Here is a 22844-nt window from a genome sequence, read left to right on the forward strand (position 1 = left end):
CACATATTTTTCAACTAATGCGCATTCTACTCATGTTCTCAAAATTCACATTTTCTCTTGAAACGTGCGCGTACGTGCGCGTTGAAATATTTGTATGCTCAAATCGAGCTCAAATTTTTTTTGCATACGTTTCAGACCATTTGGAGCATTTTTTGAAAAATTGAAAAAATTGGACGGACGCGTACGCGCGCGCGCATATACGCACGTAAAGCTCATATACAATAGAAATTTCCCGTTTTTTTACACAGATCGGATGCCTGAAATGTCAAGAAATATTTCTACCAAGTTTCAAGTCAATCCGACCCTAAATGACGTCATACGGGCCCGTCAAAGTTGAAATTCCGCGCGCGCGTCAATGGCGATATACAGTGCAACAATGCCAAAAAACCGCCAATTTTAAATCCGATTTTACTCGTCAGGATGGACGGTGACCCCCCATTTTCTTTACATATTTTGAAAGCTGATGAGTTGTACATGTCATTTCATGGGTTGGCAATGCTGGAAAAATGATTAAAATATATCAAATTTCTTAATAAAGTTAAAAAAGTAAATTTTCAAAATGACGTCATCAAATTTCAAGTTCATTCAAGCATATCTCACTTATTCTTTAGTTGATTTTCGTCCAAATTTCAATATGTTGTAGCTTATTAAATGGTCTTTCAGATATATAATAACAACAATTTGATTGGATGACGGCATCACCTCGTAAAAAGGGATTAAAAGTAACATTGCTAAATTTGACAAGTTTACGTGTTATCTCTATGGGAGTGCAGTTTTTCTGGAAATGAAAACTGACATGACTATCTTTATCGAGCACTAGCTCACTTATGCTTCGGTGAATTTCTCCCATACTTTAGTATGTTGTAGCTGAGACTTTGGGCTATCGTGAGTGTGCCCTTCGTTTTTTCATACGGAGTCGGCATCATGCCCAAAAACTTGGTTGAAATTAAAGCTTATCTTCCATGTATTTTCATATTCCTTTCTTTCTGCAACTTTCTTTGCAATAACTCAAGAAAAACAAGCTCTATCAGCCCTATATATTGCACATATTTAGTTTATGTCACGTACATTATTTCATAAAATAACAACTACTTGATCGGGCACCTTCTTGGGTATGTAATTTAGGGTCAAAGGTCAAAAATGTTTCATCCTGTATCTTGGTGAATACATGTCTTATCTTTCCCATATTTTGCATACGTAAAGACCATGTTACAAGAATCATTTCACAAAATAACCACTTTTTGCTCAGACGCCATCTTGTCTGTGCAAAGTAGGGTCAAAGGTCATATGTACTTCTTTCTTTATCTTCATTATGACGTGTTATCTCTATGGGAGGGAATTTTTCTAGATGTGAAAATTGACATGATTGTCTTTATCGACGACTAGCTCAATTACCCTTCGGTGAATTTCTTCCAGATTTTAGTATGTTGTAGCCAATGTAATACTCTTTAAGTTTTGTGAATCAAAGTTTTAATCGGATGATGTCTTCACCACTTGAAAATGGATATAATGTAACCTTGTCAAATTTAACCAGTTTACGTGTTATCTCTATGGGAGGGAATTTTTCTGGAAATGAAAATTGACATGACGGTCTTTATCGAGCACTACCTCACTTACTCTTCTGTAAATTTCTACCAGATTTTAGTATGTTGTAGCTGAGACTTTGGGCTATCATCAGTGATTCTCCATTTTTTCATACGACGCCGAGATCACGTCAAAAAACTTGGTTGACATCAAACTTATCTTCGATGTATTGAGATATTTCTTTCTCTCTGCAACTTTCTTTGCAATAACTCAAGAAAAACAGCCCCTATCATCCCCATATTTTGCACATGTTTAGTTTATGTCACGTACATTATTTCATAAAATAACAACTACTTGATCGGACACCATCTTGGGTATGTACATTAGGGTCAAAGGTCATAAATGTTTTAACCTGTATCTTGGTGAATACATGTCCTATCTTTCCCATATTTTGCACACGCAAAGACCATGTTACAAGAATCATTTTATAGAATAATCACTTTTTGCTCAGACGCCATCTTGGGTGTGCAAAGTGAGGTCAAAGGTCAAATATACTTCATTCTGTATTTCCGTTAGTGTATACGGAATTCGGTACCAAAGATGGCAGGTCTGACTCCCTTTTCTAAATGAGAATCCAAACATCACACGGCCAATGTCTCTAAACACAGATGAAACCTGTATAGTCATGCCTATTGTGATCAGGACTCGAATCATTGATTAAAAAAAAATCGGATCACCTTAATTTGTCAGTAATGACAAATTACAATCTCTAGTTAGGTGATCCGAGTATCCTCTCGGATCACCTTCTGTATCTGTACGGATTCTTTGTTGGGTCTTCTTCTTCTTCTTCTTTCTTTATTTCTGGACAAAATTTGTGTATCGATTAGCTCAGAAAGTGTTCTTCCTATCAATGTCAAAATTATACCATATATGTATCATGTCCCAAAGACGACGGGTCAAATAAAATCATAGTGATCAGTCGACCGTGACGTCACTATGACGTCATTATATGAAAACACATTCTCAATTATATCTCAATTATGGAATGGAATTTTTCAATGAAATTTACGTCACATATATTTCAAGTTATGCGGATTCTACTCATATTCTCAAAATTCATATTTTCTCTTAAAACGTGCGCGTACGCGCGCGTAGAAATATTTGTATGCTCAAATCGAGCTCAAAATTTTTTTGCACACGTTTCAGACCATTTGGAGCATTTTTTGAAAAATTGAAAAAATTGGACGGACGCGTACGCGCGCGCATATATACGCACGCACAGCTCATATGCAATAGAAATTTCCCGTTTTTTCACACTTATCGGATGCCTGAAATGTCAAGGAATATTTCTACCAAGTTTCAAGTCAATCCGACTCAATATGACGTCATACAGACCCGTTAAAGTTGAAATTCCGCGCGCGCGTCAATGGCGATATACAGTCCAACAATGCCAAAAAACCGCCAATTTCAAATCCGATTTTACTCGTCAGGATGGACGGTGACCCCCCATTTTCTTTACATATTCTGAAAGCTGATGAGTTGTACATGTCATTTCATGGGTTGACGATGCTGAAAAAATGATTAAACGATATCAAATTTCTTAATAAAGTAAAAAAAGTAAATTTTCAAAATGACGTCATCAAATTTTAAGTTCATTCGAGCGTATCTCACTAATCCTTTGCCAATTTTCACCTAGATTTCAGTATGTTGTAGCTTATTAAATGCTCTTTCGGTAATATAATAACAACATTTTGATTGGATGACGGCATCATCTCGTAAAAATGGATTAAAAGTAACATTGTTACATTTGACCAGTTTACGTGTTATCTCTATGGGAGTGCAGTTTTTCTGGAAATGAAAACTGACATGACTGTCTTTATCGAGCACTAGCTCACTTATGCTTCGGTGAATTTCTCCCATATTTTAGTATGTTGTAGCTGAGACTTTGGGCTATCGTAAGTGTGCCCTTCGTTTTTTCATACGGAGTCGGCATCATGCCCAAAAACTTGGTTGAAATTAAAGCTTATCTTCCATGTATTTTCATATTCCTTTCTTTCTGCAACTTTCTTTGCAATAACTCAAGAAAAACAAGCTCTATCAGCCCAATATTTTGCACATGTTTAGTTTATGTCACGTACATTATTTCATAAAATAACAACTACTTGATCGGACACCTTCTTGGGTATGTAAATTAGGGTCAAAGGTCAAAAATGTTTCATCCTGTATCTTGGTGAATACATGTCTTATCTTTCCCATATTTTGCATACGTAAAGAACATGTTACAAGAATCATTTCACAAAATAACCACTTTTTGCTCAGACGCCATCTTGTCTGTGCAAAGTAGGGTCAAAGGTCATATGTACTTCTTTCTTTATCTTCATTATCACGTGTTATCTCTATGGGAGGGAATTTTTCTAGATGTGAAAATTGACATGATTGTCTTTATCGACGACTAACTCAATTACCCTTTGGTGAATTTCTTCCAGATTTTAGTATGTTGTAGCCAATGTAATACTCTTTAAGTTTTGTTCAATCAAAGTTTTAATCGGATGATGTCTTCACCTCGTGAAAATAGATATAATGTAACCTTGTCAAATTTAACCAGTTTACGTGTTATCTCTATGGGAGGGAATTTTTCTGGAAATGAAAATTGACATGACGGTCTTTATCGGACACTAGCTCACTTACTCTTCTGTGAATTTCTCCCAGATTTTAATATGTTGTAGCTGAGACTTTGCGCTATCGTTAATGTGCCCTTTGTTTCTTCATACGGTTTCGGGATTACGTCAAAAAACTTGGTTGAAATTAAAGCTTATCTTCGATGTATTGAGACATTTCTTTCTTTCTGCAACTTTCTTTGCAATAACTCAAGAAAAACAGACTCAATCACCCCCATATTTTGCACATGTTTAGATCATGCCACATACATTATTTCATAAGATAACAACTACTTGATTTGACGCCATCTTGGGTATACAAATTAGGGTCAAAGGTCATAAATGTTTTACCCTGTATCTTGGTGAATACATGTCCTATCTTTCCCATATTTTGCACACGTAAAGACCATATTACAGGGATCATTTCACAAAATAACCACGTTTTGCTCAGATGCCATCTTGTCTGTGCAAAGTGGGGTCAAAGATCAAGTATACTTCATTCTGTATCTTAGTGTATACGGAATTGTGTACCATAGATGGCAGGTCTGACTCCCTTTTCTAAATGAGAATCCAAACATCACACATCAATGTCCCTATTAACACAGATGAAACCTGTTTGGTCATACCATTGGGATCGGGACTAAAATCATTGATTTCCGAAGAGATCGGATCACCTAATTTGTCAGTCTTGACAAATTCCAAGTCTAGTTAGGTGATCCGAGTATCCTCTCGGATCACCTTCTGTATCTGTACTGATTCTTTCTTCTTCTTTATTTCTTTATTTCTCCGCAAAAGTTGTGCAGAGGTTAGCTCAAAAAGTCCGCTGCCTATCAATTTCAAAATTATACCATGTATGCATCATGTCCCAAAGACGACACATCTAATGTATCATTGTGATCAGTGGACCGTGACGTCACTATGACGTCATTATATGAAAACACATTCTCAATCATATCTCATTAATGGAATAGAATTTTTCAATGAAATTAACGTCACATATATTTCAAGTTATGCGCATTCTACTCATGTTCTCAAAATTCATATTTTCTCTTAAAACGTGCGCGTACGCGCGCGTTGAAATATTTGTATGCTCCAATCGAGCTCAAAATTTTTTTGCATACGTTTCAGACCATTTGGAGCATTTTTTGAAAAATTGAAAAAATCGGACGGACGCGTACGCGCGCGCGCATATACGCACGCACAGCTCATATGCAACTGAAATTTCCAGTTTTTTTACTTTGATCGGATGTTTGAAATGTCAAGGAAAATTTCTACCAAGTTTCAAGTCAATCCGACTCAATATGACGTCATACGGGCCCGTCAAAGCTGAAATTCCGCGCGCGCGTCAATGGCGATATACAGTGCAACTATGCCAAAAAACTGCCAATTTTAAATCCGATTTTACTCGTCAGGATGGACGGTGACCCCCCATTTTCTTTACTTATTTTGAAAGCTGATGAGTTGTACATGTCATTTCATGGGGTGGCAATGCTGACAAAATGATCAAAAGATATCAAATTTCTTAATAAAGTAAAAAAAGTGAATTTTCAAAATGACGTCATCAAATTTCAAGTTTATTCGAGCATATCTCACTAGTCCTTTGTCAATTTTCACCCAGATTTCAGTATGTTGTAGCTTATTTAATGTTCTTACAAACATAAAATTACAAAGTTTTGATTGGATAACGGTATCACCTCGTAAAAATGGATTGAAAGTAATCTTGTCGAATTTGAGCAGTTTACGTGTTATCTCTATGGGAGTGCAGTTTTTCTGGAAATGAAAATTGACATGACTAGCTTTATCGAGCACTAGCTCACTTACCCTTCAGTAAATTTCTCCCAGATTTTAATATGTTGTAGCTGAGACTTAACCCTACCGTAAGTGTGCCCTTCATTTTTTCAAACGCTGTCGGGATCACGTCAAAAATTTTGGTTGAAATTCAAGCTTATCTTCGATGTATTGAGATATTTCTTTCTTTCTGCAACTTTCTTTGCAATAACTCAAGAAAAACGGCCTCTATCACTTCCATATTTTGCACATGTTTAGTTCATGTCGCGTAAATTATTTCATGAAATAACAACTACTTGATCAGACACCATCTTGGGTATGTAAATTAGGGTCAAAGGTCATAAGTGTTTCATCCTGTATCTTAGTGAATACATGTTTTATCTTTCCCATATTTTGCACACGCAAAGACCATGTTACAAGGATCATTTCACAAAATAACTACTTTTTACTCAGATGCCATCTTGTCTGTGCAAATTGAGGTCAAAGGTCATATGTACTTCTTTTTGTATCTTCGTTATGACGTGTTATCTCTATGGGAGGGAATTTATTTAAATGTGAAAATTGACATGATTGTCTTTATCGAGCACTAGTTCACTTACCCTTCGGTGAATTTCTCCCAGATATTAATATGTTGTAGCTGAGACCTTACGCTACCGGTAATGTGCCCTTCGTTTTTTCATACGTTGTCGGCATCACGATAAAAAACTTGGTTGAAATTAAAGCTTATCTTCTATGTATTGAGATATTTCTTTCTTTCTGCAACTTTCTTTGCAATAACTCAAGAAAAACACGCCCTATCACCCCCATATTTTGCACATGTTTAGTTCATGTCACGTACATTATTTGATAAAATAACAACTACTAGATCGGACAATATCTTTGGTATGTAAATTAGGGTCAAAGGTCATAAATGTTTCATCTTGTATCTTGGTGAATACCTGTCCTATCTTTCCCATATTTTTCACACGTATAGACGATGTCGCGAGAATCATTTCACAAAATAACCACTATTTCACCAGATGCAATCTTGGGAGTGCAAAGGTGGGTCAAAGGTCATATGTACTTGTTGCTGTTTCTTCGTTATAGTGTATACAGAATTTGGTACCAAACATGACAGATATGACTCCCTCTGCTAAATGAGAATGCAAACATCACACGGCCAATGTCTCTAAACACAGATGAAACTTGTGTGGTCATGCCTATTGCAATCAGGACTCGAATCATTGATTAAAAAAAAATCGGATCACCTTAATTTGTCAGTGATGACAAATTACAATCTCTAGTCTTCTTCTTTTTCTTCTTTCTCCCCAAAAGTTGTGCATCGATTAGCTCAGAAAGTCCTCGTCCTTTCAATTTCAAACTTATACCATATATGTATCGTCTCCCAAAGACGGCAATCGAACTAAAATCAAAGTGATCAGTCGACCGTGACGTCACTATGACGTCATTATATGAAAACACATTCTCAATCATATCTCATTAATGGAATGGAGTTTTTCAATGAAATTTACGTCACATATATTTCAAGTCAAGCGCATTCTATTCATATTCTCAAAATTCATCTATACCTTAAAACGTGCGCGTACGCGCGCGTTGAAATATTTTTTTTGCACACGTTTCAGACCATTTGGAGCATTTTTTGAAAAATTGAAAAAATTTTACGGACGCGTACGCGCGCGCGCATATACGCACGCACAGCTCATATGCAAAAGAAATTTCCCTTTTTTTCACACTTATCGCCTGCCTGAAATGTCAGGGAATATGTCTACCAAGTTTCAAGTCAATCCGACTCAATATGACGTCATAAGGGCCCGTCAAAGTTGAAATTCCGCGCGCGCGTCAATGGCGATATACAGTGCAACAATGCCAAAAAACTGCCAATTTTAAGTCCGATTTTACTCGTCAGGATGGACGGTGACCCCCCGTTTTCTTTACATATTCTGAAAGCTGATGAGTTGTACATGTCATTTCATGGGTTGGCGATGCTGGAAAAATGATTAAAAGATATCAAATTTCTTAATAAAGTAAAAAGAGCAAATTTTCAAAATGACGTCATCAAATTACAAGTTCACTCGAGCGTATCTCACTTATCCTTTGCCAATTTCCACCCAGATTTCAGTATGTTGCAGCTTACTAAATGCTCTTTCATTAATATAATAACAACATTTTGATTAGATGACGGCATCACCTCGTAATATTGGATTGAAAGTAATCTTGTCAAATTTGACCAGTTTACGTGTTATCTTAATGGGAGTGCAGTTTTTCTGGAAATGAAAATTGACATGACTATCTTTTTCGAGCACTAGCTCACCTATGCTTCGGTGAATTTCTCTAAGATTTTAATATGTTGTAGCTGAGACTTTGGGCTATCTTAAGTGTGTCCTTCATTTTTTCATACGGTATCGGGATCACGTCCAAAAACTTGGTTGAAATTAAAGCCTATCTTCGATGTATTTTCATATTTCTTTCTTTTTCCAACTTTCTTTGCAATAACTTAAGAAAAACATACTCTATCACCACCATATTTTACACATGTTTAGTTCATGTCACGTACATTATTTCATAAAATAACAACTACTTGATCAGACGCCATCTTGGGTATGTAAATTAGGGTCAAAGGTCATAAATGTTTCATCCTGTATCTTGGTGAATACATGTTCTATCTTCCCCATATTTTGCACACGTAAAGACCGTGTTACAAGGATCATTTCACAACATAACCACTTTTTGCTCTGATGCCATCTTGTCTGTGCAGATCGGGGTCAAAGGTCATATGTACTTCTTTCTTTATCTTCGTTATGACGTGTTATATCTATGGGATGGAATTTTTCTAGATGTGAAAATTGACATGATTGTCTCTATCGAGCACTAGCTCACTTACCCTTCGGTGAACTTCTCCCAGATTTTAATATGTTGTAGCTGAGACTTTGCGCTATCGTAGGTGTTCCCTTTGTTTTCATATGGTGTCGGGATCACGTCCAAAAACGTTGTTGAAATTAAAGATTATCTTCGATGTATTTTCATATTTCTTTCTTTTTCCAATGTTCTTTGCAATAACTCAAGAAAAATAGCCCCTATCAACCCCATATTTTGCACATGTTTAGTTAATGTTACGTACACTATTTCATAAAATAACAACTACTTGATCAGACACCATCTTGGGTATGTAAATTAGGGTCAAAGGTCATAAATGTTTCATCCTGTATCTTGGTAAATACATGTCTTATCTTTCCCATATTCTGCACACGCAAAGACCATGGTACAAGAATCATTTCACAAAATAACCAGTTTTTGCTCAGATGCCATCTTGGGGGTGCAAGTGGGGTCAAAGGTAAAATATACTTCATTCTGCATCTTTGATAGTGTATACGGAATTCGGTACCCAAGATGGCAGGTCTGACTCCCTTTTCAAAATGAGAATCCAAACATCACACGACCAATGTCCGTAATCTCAGGTGAAAACTCGAATCATTGATTTAAAAAAAAATCGGATCACCTAATTTGTCAGTCTTGACAAATTCCGAGTCTAGTTAGGTGATCCGAGTATCCTCTCGGATCACCTTCTGTATCTGTACGGATTCTTTCTTCTTCTTTCTTTCTTTCTGGACAAATGTTGTGTTTCGATTAGCTCAGAAAGTACTCTTCCTATCAATGCCAAAATTATACCATGTATGTATCGTGTCCCAAAGACGACAAATCAAGTAAAATCATTGTGATCAGTCGACCGTGACGTCACTATGACGTCATTATATGAAAACATATTCTCAATCATATCTCATTAATGGAATGGAATTTTTCAATGAAATTTACGTCACATAAAATTCAAATTATGCGCATTCTACTCATCTTCTCAAAATTCATATTTTCTCTTAAAACGTGCGCGTACGCGCGCGTTGAAATATTTGTATGCTCAAATCGAGCTCAATTTTTTTTTGCACACGTTTCAGACCATTTAGAACATTTTTTGAAAAATTGAAAAAATTGGACGGACGCGTACGTGCGCGCACATATACGCACGCACAGCTCATATGAAATAGAAATTTCCCGTTTTTTCACTCTTATCGAATGCCTGAAATGTCAAGGAATATTTCTACCAAGTTTCAAGTCAATCTGACTCAATATGACCTCATACGGGCCCGTCAAAGTTGAAATTCCGCGCGCGCGTCAATGGCGATATACAGTGCAACAATGCCAAAAAACCGCCAATTTTAACCCCGATTTTACTCGTCAGGATGGACGGTGACCCCCCATTTTCTTTACATATTCTAAAAGCTGATGAGTTGTACATGTTATTTCATGGGTTGGCGAAGCTGGAAAAATGATTAAAAGATATCAAATTTCTTAATAAAGTAAAAAAAGTAAATTTTCAAAATGACGTCATCAAATTTCAAGTTTACTCAAGCGTATCTCACTTATTCTTTTGTTGATTTTCGTCCAAATTTCAATATGTTGTAGCTTATTAAATGTTCTTTCAGTCATATCATAACAACATTTTGATTGGATGACGGCATCACCTCGTAAAAAGGGATTAAAAGTAACATTGTCAAATTTGACCAGTTTACGTGTTATCTCTATGGGAGTGCAGTTTTTCTGGAAATGAAAACTGACATGATTATCTTTATCGAGCACTAGCTCACTTACGCTTCGGTGAATTTCTCCCATATTTTAGTATGTTGTAGCTGAGACTTTGGGCTATCGTGAATGTGCCCTTCGTTTTTTCATACTGAGTCGGCATCACGTCCAAAAACTTGGTTGAAATTAAAGCTTATCTTCGATGTATTGAAATATTTCTTTCTTTCTGCAACTTTCTTTGCAATAACTCAAGAAAAAGATACCCTATCACCACCATATTTTGCACATGTTTAGTTCATGGCACGTACATTATTTCATAAAATAACAACTACTTCATCAGACGCCATCTTGGGTCTGTAAATTAGGGTCAAAGGTCATAAATGTTTCATCCTGTATCTTGGTAAACACATGTCCTATCTTTCCCATATTTTGCACACGTAAAGACTATGTTACAAGGGTCAATTCACAAAATAAACACTTTTTGCTCAGATGTCATCTTCTCTGTGCAAAGTGGGGTCAAAGGTCATATGTACTTCTTTCTTTATCTTCGTTGTGACGTGCTATGTCTATGGGAGGGGATTTCTCTAGATGTGAAAATTGACATGAATGTCTTTATCGAGCACTAACTCACTTACCCTTCGGTGAATTCCTCCCAGATTTTAATATGTTGTAGCTGAAACTTTGCGCTATTGTACGCGAGCCCTTTGTCTCATATGGTGTCGGGATCACGTCCAAAAACGTGGTTGAAATTCAAGCTTATCTTCGATGTATTTTCATATTTCTTTCTTTTTCCAACTTTCTTCGCAATAACTCAAGAAAAACAGCCCCTATGACCCCCATATTTTGCACATATTTAGTTCATGTTACGTACATTATTTCATAAAATAACAACTACTTGATCGGACACCATCTTGTGTATGTAAATTAGGGTCAAAGGTCATAAATGTTTCATCCTGTATCTTGGTGAATACATGTCTTATCTTTCCCATATTTTGCACACGCAAAGACCATGTTACAAGAATCATTTCACAAAATATCTACTTTTTGCTCAGATGCCATCTTGGGGGTGCAAAGTGGGGTCAAAGGTCAAATATACTTCATTCTGTATCTTCGATAGTGTATACGGAATTCGGTACCCAAGATGGCAGGTCTGACTCCCTTTTCTAAATGAGAATCCAAATATCACACGGCCAATGTCTCTAAACACAGATGAAACCTATTGGTCATGCCTATTGCGATCAGGACTCGAATCATTGATTAAAAAAAAAAAAATCGGATCACCTAATTTGTCAGTGTTGACAAATTCCGAGTCTAGTGTTAAACTTCCCGTTGTCACAAAAAAGTTCTTTCTCCTCAAATGTTGTGTAGAGGTTAGCTCAGAAAGTCCTCATCCTATCAATGTCAAAATTATACCATATATGTATCATGTCCCAAAGACGACAGATGTAATAAAATCAAAGTGATCAGTCGACCGTTACGTCACTATGACGTCATTATATGAAAACACATTCTCATTCATATCTCATTAATGGAAAGGAATTTTTCTATGAACTTTACCTCACATATAGTTCGAAACAAGTTGATTCTACTCATGTTCTCAAAATTCATCTGTACTCTTAAAACGTGCGCGTACGCGCGCGTTGAAATATTTGTATGCTCCAATCGAGCTCAAAATTTTTTTGCACACGTTTCAGACCATTTGCGGCATTTTTTAAAAAATTGAAAAAATCGGACGGACGCGTACGCGCGCGCGCATATACGCACGCACAGCTCATATGCAATATAAATTTCCCGTTTTTTCACTTTGATCGGATGTCTCAAATGTCAAGGAATATTTCTACCAAGTTTCAAGCCAATCCCACTCAAAATGACGTCATACGGGCCTGTCAAATTTGAAATTCCGCGCGCGCGTCAATGGCGATATACAGTGCAACAATGCCAAAAAACTGCCAATTTTAAATCCGATTTTACTCGTCAGGATGGACGGTGACCCCCCATTTTCTTTACATATTTTGAAAGCTGATGAGTTGTACATGTCATTTCATGGGTTGGCAATGCTGGAAAAATGATTAAGATATATCAAATTTCTTAATAAAGTTAAAAAAGTAAATTTTCAAAATGACGTCATCAAATTTCAAGTTCATTCAAGCATATCTCACTTATTGTTTAGTTGATTTTCGTCCAAATTTCAATATGTTGTAGCTTATTAAATGGTCTTTCAGATATATAATAACAACAATTTGATTGGATGACGGCATCACCTCGTAAAAAGGGATTAAATGTAACATTGTTAAATTTGACCAGTTTACGTGTTATCTCTATGGGAGTGCAGTTTTTCTGGAAATGAAAACTGACATGACTATCTTTATCGAGCACTAGCTCACTTATGCTTCGGTGAATTTCTCCCAGATTTTAGTATGTTGTAGCTGAGACTTTGGGCTATCGTAAGTGTGCCCTTCGTTTTTTCATATGGAGTCGGCATCATGCCCAAAAACTTGGTTGAAATTAAAGCTTATCTTCCATGTATTTTCATATTCCTTTCTTTCTGCAACTTTCTTTGCAATAACTCAAGAAAAACAAGCTCTATCAGCCCAATATTTTGCACATGTTTAGTTTATGTCACGTACATTATTTCATAAAATAACAACTACTTGATCGGGCACCTTCTTGGGTATGTAAATTAGGGTCAAAGGTCAAAAATGTTTCATCCTGTATCTTGGTGAATACGTGTCTTATCTTTCCCATATTTTGCATACGTAAAGACCATGTTACAAGAATCATTTCACAAAATAACCACTTTTTGCTCAGACGCCATCTTGTCTGTGCAAAGTAGGGTCAAAGGTCATATGTACTTCTTTCTTTATCTTCATTATGACGTGTTATCTCTATGGGAGGGAATTTTTCTAGATGTGAAAATTGACATGATTGTCTTTATCGACGACTAGCTCAATGCCCTTCGGTGAATTTCTTCCAGATTTTAGTATGTTGTAGCCAATGTAATACTCTTTAAGTTTTCTTCAATCAAAGTTTTAATCGGATGATGTCTTCACCTCGTGAAAATAGATATAATGTAACCTTGTCAAATTTAACCAGTTTACGTGTTATATCTATGGGAGGGAATTTTTCTGGAAATGAAAATTGACATGACGGTCTTTATCGAACACTAGCTCACTTACTGTTCTGTGAATTTCTCCCAGATTTTAATATGTTGTAGCTGAGACTTTGCGCTATCGTTTCTTTGCCCACTCTTTTTCATGCGACATCGAAATCACGTCGAAAAACTTCGCTAAAATTAAAGCTTAGCTTCGATGTATTTTCATGTTACTTTCTTTCTGCAACTTTCTTTGCAATAACTCAAGAAAGACATTCCCTATTACCCCCATATTTTGCACATGTTTAGTTCATGTCACGTACATTATTATAAGATAACAACTACTTGATCGAACACCATCTTGGGTAGGTAAATTAGGGTCAAAGGTCATAAATGTTTCATTCTGTATCTTCGTTATAGTGTATACTGAATTTGGTACCAAAGATGGCAGACCTGACTCTCTTTTCTAAATGAGAATTAAAACACCACACGGTCAATGTCATTAAACACAGATGAAACCTGTATGGTCATGCCTATTGGGATCAGGACTCGAATCATCGATTAAAAAAAAATCGGATCACCTAATTTGTCAGTGTTGACAAATTCCAAGTCTAGTTAGGTGATCCGAGTATCCTCTCGGATCACCTTCTGTTTCTGTACGGATTCTTTCTTCTTCTTCTTCTTCTTTTTCTTATTTCTCCCCAAAAGTTGTGCATCGATTAGCTCAGAAAGTCCTTTTCCTATCAATATCAAAATTATACCATGTATGTATCATGTCCTAAAGACGACAGCGCAAGTAAAATCATAGTGATCAGTCGACCGTGACGTCACTATGACGTCATTATATGAAAACACATTTTCATTCATATCTCATTAATGGAATGGAATTTTGCAATGAAATTTACGTCACATATAATTCAAGTTATGCGCATTCTACTCATGTTCTCAAAATTCATATTTTCTCTTAAAACGTGCGCGTACGCGCGCGTTGAAATATTTGTATGCTCAAATCGAGCTCAAATTTTTTTTGCACACGTTTCAGACCATTTGGAGCATTTTTTGAAAAATTGAAAAAATTGGACGGACGCGTACGCGCGCGCACATATTCGCACACACAGCTCATATGCAATGGAAATTTCCCGTTTTTTTACATTTATCGGATGCCTGAATTGTCAAGAAATATTTCTACCAGGTTTCAAGTCAATCTGACTCAATATGACGTCATACGGGCCCGTCAAAGTTGAAATTCCGCGCGCGCGTCAATGGCGATATACAGTGCAACGATGCCAAAAAAACGCCAATTTTAAATCCGATTTTACTCGTCAGGATGGACGGTGACCCCCCATTTTCTTTACATATTCTGAAAGCTGATGAGTTGTACATGTCATTTCATGGGCTGGCTATGCTGGAAAAATGACTAAAAGATATCAAATATCTTAATAAAGTAAAAAAAGTAAATTTTCAAAATGACGTCATCAAATTTCAAGTTCAATCAAGCGTATCTCACTTATCCTTTGCCAATTTACACCCAGATTTCAGTATGTTGTAGCTTATTATATGATCTTTCATTAATATATTTACAACATTTTGATTGGATGACGGCATCACCTCGTAAAAATGGATTGAAAGTAATGTTGTCAAATTTGACCAGTTTACGTGTTATCTCTATGGGAGAGCAGTTTTTCTGGCAGTGAAAATTGACATGACTCTCTTTTTCGAGCACTAGCTCACTTATGCTTTGGTGAATTTCTCCCAGATTTTAGTATATTGTAGCTGAGACTTTGGGCTATCGTAAGTGTGCCCTCCATTTTTTCATACGATGTCGGCATCACGTCGAAAAACTTGGTTGAAAATGGCACGAGGCTTCGATGCAGCGTCATTTTGCTTAATACACAGGGCCTATGGAGAATGAAATAGGTCATTGCGTAGCGCATCCGACTCGTAATCCTAAGGTCCCTGGTTCGAGGCTCACCCCTGCCAATATTTTTTTTTTAATTTTTTTAAACACTTTTTTCTTCTTTTTCTTTAGTTAATCTTAATCTCCCTTCCCTTACTTTATCTTTTTCTGATTTTTTTATGCTTCTCCTTCAAATTTCTATAAAATAACAATTTTTCTTTATTTTTCTTTCTTTCTACTTTCTGTGCAATAGATGAACAACAACAATGGCTATCAATCCCATATTTTGCACATGTTTAATACATGTCACGTACATTATTTCATAAAATAACAACTACTTGATCGGACACCATCTTGGGTATGTAAATTAGGGTCAAAGGTCATAAATGTTTCATCCAGTATCTTGGTGAATACATGTCCTATCTTTCCCATATTTTGCACACGCAAAGACCATGTTACAAGAATCATTTCAAAAAATAATCACTTTTTGCTTAGACGCCATTTTGGGTGTGCAAAGTGAGGTCAAAGGTCAAATATACTTCATTCTGTATTTCCGTTAGTGTATACGGAATTCGGTACCAAAGATGGCAGGTCTCACTCCCTTTTCTAAATGAGAATCCAAATATCACACGGCCAATGTCTCTAAACAAGGATGAAACCTTATGGTCATGCCTATTGTGATCAGGACTCGAATCATTGATTAAAAAAAAAATCGGATCACCTAATTTGTCAGTCTTGACAAATTCCGGGTCTAGTTAGGTGATCCGAGTATCCTCTCGGATCACCTTCTGTATCTGTACTGATTCTTTATTCTTCTTCTTCTTTATTTCTTTATTTCTCCCCAAAAGTTGTGCAGAGGTCAGCTCAGAAAGTACTCTGCCTATCAATTTCAAAATTATACCATGTATGCATCATGTCCTAAAGACAACAAATCTAATGTATCATTGTGATCAGTCGACCGTGACGTCACTATGACGTCATTATATGAAAACACATTCTCAATCATATCTAATTAATGGAATGGAATTTTTCAATGAAATTTGCGTCACATATATTTCAAGTCATGCGCATTCTACTCATATTCTCAAAATTCATATTTTTTCTAAAAACGTGCGCGTACGCGCGCGTTGAAATATTTGCATGCTCAAATCGAGCTCAAAAATTTTTTGCACACGTTTCAGACCATTTGGAGCATTTTTTGAAAAATTGAAAAAATTGGACGGACGCGTACGCGCGCGCGCATATGCGCACGCACAGCTCAAATTTCATAGAAATTTCCCGTTTTTTCACACTTATCGGATGCCTGAAATGTCAAGGAATATTTCTGCCAAGTTTCAAGTCAATCCGATTCAATATGACGTCATACGGGCCCGTCAAAGTTGAAATTCCGCGCGCGCGTCAATGCCGATATACAGTTCAACTATGCCAAAAAACCGCAAATTTTAAATCTGATTTTACTCGTCGGGATGGACGATGACCCCCCATTCTCTTTACATATTCTGAAAGCTCATGAGTCGTACATGTCATTTCATGGGTTGCCGATGCTGGCAAAATGATTAAAAGGTATCAAATTTCACAATGAAATAAAAAAACTAAAATTTGAAAATGACGTCATCAAATTTCAAGTTCACTAGAGCGTATCTCACTTATCCTTTGCCGATTCACCCCCAGATTTCAGTATGTTGTAGCTTATTAAATGTACTTTCAAAGTTGTAATAACAATATTTTAATTGGATGATGGTATCACCTTGTAAAAATGGATTGAAAGTAATTTTGTCAAATTTGACCAGTTTACGTGTTATCTCTATGGGAGTGCAGTTTTTCTGGAAATGAAAACTGACATGACTATCTTTATCGAGCACTAGCTCACTTATGCTTCGGTGAATTTCTCCCATATTTTAGTATGTTGTAGCTGAGACTTTGGGCTATCGTAAGTGTGCCCTTTGTTTTTTCATACGGAGTCGGCATCACTTCCAAAAACTTGGTTGAAATTCAAGCTTATCTTCGATGTATTGAAATATTTCTTTCTTTCTGTAACTTTCTTTGCAATAACTCAAGAAAAACATATCCTATCACCACCATATTTTGCACATGTTTAGTTCATGTCACGTACATTATTTCACAAAATAACAACTACTTGATCAGACACCATCTTGGGTATGTAAATTAGGGTCAATGGTCATAAATGTTTCATCCTGTATCTTGGTGAATACATGTCCTATCTTTCCCATATTTTGCACACGTAAAGACCATGTTACAAGGATCATTTCACAAATTTATCATTTTTGGCTCAGAGGCCATCTTGTCTGTGCAAAATGGGGTCAAAGATCATATGTACTTCTTCCTGTATCTTCGTTATGACGTGTTATCTCTATGGGAGGGAATTTTTCTAGATGTGAAAATTGACATGATTGTCTTTATCGACAACTAGCTCACTTACCCTTCTGTGAATTTCTCCTAGATTTTAATATGTTGTAGCTGAGACTTTGCGCTATCGTTACATACCCTTTGTTTTTTCATACGATGTCGGAATCACGTAAAAAATCTTGGTTGAAATTAAAGCTTATCTTCGATGTATTCAGATATTTCTTTCTTTCTGTAACTTTCTTTGCAATAACTCAAGAAAAACAGCCCCTATCACCTCCATATTTTGCACGTATTTAGTTCATGTCACGTACATTATTTCATAAAATTACAACTACTTGATCGGACACCATCTTGGGTATGAAAATTAGGGTCAAATGTCATAAATGTTCCGTCTTGTATCTTGATGAATGCCTGCCCTATCTTTCCCATATTTTGCACACGTATAGACGATGTCGCGAGAATTATTTCACAAAATAATCACTTTTTCCTCAGATGCCATCTTGGGAGTGTAAAGGTGGGTCAAAGGTCATATGTATTTGTTGCTGTATCTTCGTTATCTAGTGTATACAGAATAGTACCAAAGATGGCAGACATGATTCCCTTTTCTAAATGAGAATCCAAACGTCACACGGCCAATGTCTCTAAACACAGCTGAAACCTGTATGGTCATGCCTATTGCGATCAGGACTCGAATCATTGATGAAAAAAAATCGGATCACCTTAATTTGTCAGTGATGACAAATTACAATCTCTAGTTAGGTGATCCGAGTATCCTTCGGATCACCTTCTGTATCTGTACTGATTCTTTATTTCTGGACAAAAGTTGTGCAGAGGTTAACTCAGAAAGTCCTCTGCCTATCAATTTCAAAATTATACCATATATGTATCATGTCACAAAGACGACAGATTTTGTAAAATCATTGTGATCAATGGACCGTGACGTCACTATGACGTCATTATATGAAAGCACATTTTCATTAATATCTCATTAATGGAATGGAATTTTTCTATGAAATTTACGTCACACATAGTTCAAATCAAGCGCACTCTACACATTTTCTCAAATTTCAGTTTACACTTAAACCGTGCGCGTACGCGCACGTTAAAATGTTGACATGCTCCAATCGAGCTCAAATTTTTTTTGCACACGTTTCAGATCATTTGGAGCATTTTTTGAAAAATTGAAAAAATTGGACGGACGCGTACGCGCGCGCACATATACGCACGCACAGCTCATATGCAATAGAAATTTCCCGTTTTTTTACACTCATCGGATGACTGAAATGTCAAGGAATATTTCTACCAAGTTTCAAGTCAATCCAACTCAATATGACGTCATACGGGCCCGTCAAAGTTGAAATTCCGCGCGCGCGTCAATGGCGATATACAGTGCAACTATGCCAAAAAACTGCCAATTTTAAATCCGATTTTACTCGTCAGGATGGACGGTGACCCCCCATTTTCTGTACATATTTTGAAAGCTGATGAGTTGTACATGTCATTTCATGGGGTGGCAATGCTGACAAAATGATTAAAAGATATCAAATTTCTTAATAAAGTAAAAAAAGTAAATTTTCAAAATTACGTCATCAAATTTCAAGTTCATTCGAGCGTATCTCACTAATCCTTTGTCAATTTTCACCAAGATTTCAGTATGTTGTAGCTTATTAAATGCTCTTTCATTAACGTAATAACGGTATTTTGATTAGATGACGGCATCACCTCGTAAAAATGGATTGAATGTAATCTTGTCAAATTTGACCAGTTTACGTGTTAACTCTATGGGAGTGCAGTTTTTATGGAAATGAAAATTGACATGACTATCTTTATCGAGCACTAGCTCACTTATGCTTCGGTGAATTTCTCCCAGATTTTAATATGTTGTAGCTGAGACTTTGCGCTATCGTAAGTGTGCCCTTTGTTTTTTCATACGATGTCTGCATCACGTCAAAACACTTGGTTGAAATTAAAGCTTATCTTCGATGTATTGAAGTATTTCTTTCTTTCTGCAACTTTCTTTGCAATAACTCAAGAAAAACGGCCTCTATCACTTCCATATTTTGCACATGTTTAGTTCATGTGACGTGAATTATTTCATAAAATAACAACTACTTGATCAGACACCATCTTGGGTATGTAAATTAGGGTCAAAGGTCATAAGTGTTTCACCCAGTATCTTAGTGAATACATGTCCTATCTTTCCCATATTTTGCACACGCAAAGACCATGTTACAAGGATCGTTTCACAAAATAACTACTTTTTACTCAGATGCCATCTTGTCTGTACAAATTGAGGTCAAAGGTCATATGTACTTCTTTTTGTATCTTCGTTATGACGTGTTATCTCTATGGGAGGGAATTTTTTTTAATGTGAAAATTGACATGATTGTCTTTATCGAGCACTAGCTCACTTACCCTTCCGTGAATTTCTCCCAGATTTTAATATGTTGTTGCTGAGACTTTGCGCTATCGTTTTGTTTACTTCGTCTTTTCATACGATGTCGGGATTACGATAAAAACTTGGTTGAAATTAAAGCTTATCTTCTATGTATTGAGATATTTCTTTCTTTCTGCAACTTTCTTTGCAATAACTCAAGAAAAACACGCCCTATCACCCCCATATTTTGCACATGTTTAGTTCATGTCTCGTACATTATTTCATAAAATAACAACTACTAGATCGGACAACATCTTGGGTATGTAAATTAGGGTCAAAGGTCATAAATGTTTCATCATGTATCTTAGTGAATACCTGTCCTACCTTTCCCATATTTTTCACACGTATAGACGATGTCGCGAGAATCATTTCACAAAATAACCACTATTTCATCAGATGCAATCTTGGGAGTGCAAAGGTGGGTCAAAGGTCATATGTACTTGTTGCTGTTTCTTCGTTATAGTGTATACAGAATTTGGTACCTAACATGGCAGATATGACTCCCTTTGCTAAATGAGAATGCAAACATCACACGGCCAATGTCTCTAAACACAGATGAAACTTGTATGGTCATGCCTATTGCGATCAGGACTCGAATCATTGATAAAAAAAAAAATCGGATCACCTTAATTTGTCAGTGATGACAAATTACAATCTCTAGTGTTAAACTTCCCGTTGTCACAAAAAAAAGTTCTTTCTCCTCAAATGTTGTGTAGAGGTTAGCTCAGAAAGTCCTCATCCTATCAATGTCAAAATTATACTATATATGTATCATGTCCCAAAGACGACAGATCTAATGAAATCATAGTGATCAGTCAACCGTGACGTTACTATGACGTCATTATATGAAAACACATTCTCATTCATATCTCATTAATGGAATAGAATTTTTCAATGAAATTCACGTCACATATATTTCAAGTCAAGCGAATTCTACTCATACTCTCAAAATTCATATTAACGCTTAAGACGCGCACGTACGCGCGCGTTGAAATATTTGTATGCTCCAATCAAGCTCAAAATTTTTTTGCATACGTTTCAGACCAATTGGGGCATTTTTTGAAAAATTGAAAAAATTGGACGGACGCGTACGCGCGCGCACATATACGCATGCACAGCTCATATGCAATAGAAATTTCCCGTTTTTTCACTTGAATCGGATGTCTGAAATGTCAAGGAATATTTCTACCAAGTTTCAAGTCAATCCAACTCAATATGACGTCATAAGGGTCCGTCAAATTTGAAATTCCGCGCGCGCGTCAATGACGATATACAGTGCAACTATGCCAAAAAAACCGCCAATTTTAAACCCGATTTTACTCGTCAGGATGGACGGTGACCCCCCATTTTCTTTACATATTCTGAAAGCTGATGAGTTTTACATGTCATTTCATGGGTTGGCGATGCTGAACAAATGATTAAAAGGTATCAAATTTCTTAATAAAGTTAAAAAAGTAAATTTTCAAAATGACGTCATCAAATTTCAAGTTCATTCAAGCATATCTCACTTATTCTTTAGTTGATTTTCGTCCAAATTTCAATATGTTGTAGCTTATTAAATGGTCTTTCAGATATATAATAACAACAATTTGATTGGATGCCGGCATCACCTCGTAAAAAGGGATTAAAAGTAACATTGTTAAATTTGACCAGTTTACGTGTTATCTCTATGGGAGTGCAGTTTTTCTGGAAATGAAAACTGACATGACTATCTTTATCGAGCACTAGCTCACTTATGCTTCGGTGAATTTCTCCCATATTTTAGTATGTTGTAGCTGAGACTTTGGGCTATCGTAATGTGCCCTTTGTTTTTTCATACGGAGTCGGCATCATGCCCAAAAACTTGGTTGAAATTAAAGCTTATCTTCCATGTATTTTCATATTCCTTTCTTTCTGCAACTTTCTTTGCAATAACTCAAGAAAAACAAGCTCTATCAGCCCAATATTTTGCACATGTTTAGTTTATGTCACGTACATTATTTCATAAAATAACAACTACTTGATCGGGCACCTTCTTGGGTATGTAAATTAGGGTCAAAGGTCAAAAATGTTTCATCCTGAATCTTGGTGAATACATGTCTTATCTTTCCCATATTTTGCATACGTAAAGACCATGTTACAAGAATCATTTCACAAAATAACCACTTTTTGCTCAGACGCCATCTTGTCTGTGCAAAGTAGGGTCAAAGGTCATATGTACTTCTTTCTTTATCTTCATTATGACGTGTTATCTCTATGGGAGGGAATTTTTCTAGATGTGAAAATTGACATGATTGTCTTTATCGACGACTAGCTCAATTACCCTTCGGTGAATTTCTTCCAGATTTTAGTATGTTGTAGCCAATGTAATACTCTTTAAGTTTTCTTCAATCAAAGTTTTAATCGGATGATGTCTTCACCTCGTGAAAATAGATATAATGTAACCTTGTCAAATTTAACCAGTTTACGTGTTATCTCTATGGGAGGGAATTTTTCTGGAAATGAAAATTGACATGACGGTCTTTATCGAAC

Source organism: Diadema setosum, chromosome 5 (genome assembly GCF_964275005.1).
Source record: "Diadema setosum chromosome 5, eeDiaSeto1, whole genome shotgun sequence".
Classification (NCBI taxonomy): Eukaryota; Metazoa; Echinodermata; class Echinoidea; order Diadematoida; family Diadematidae; genus Diadema; species Diadema setosum.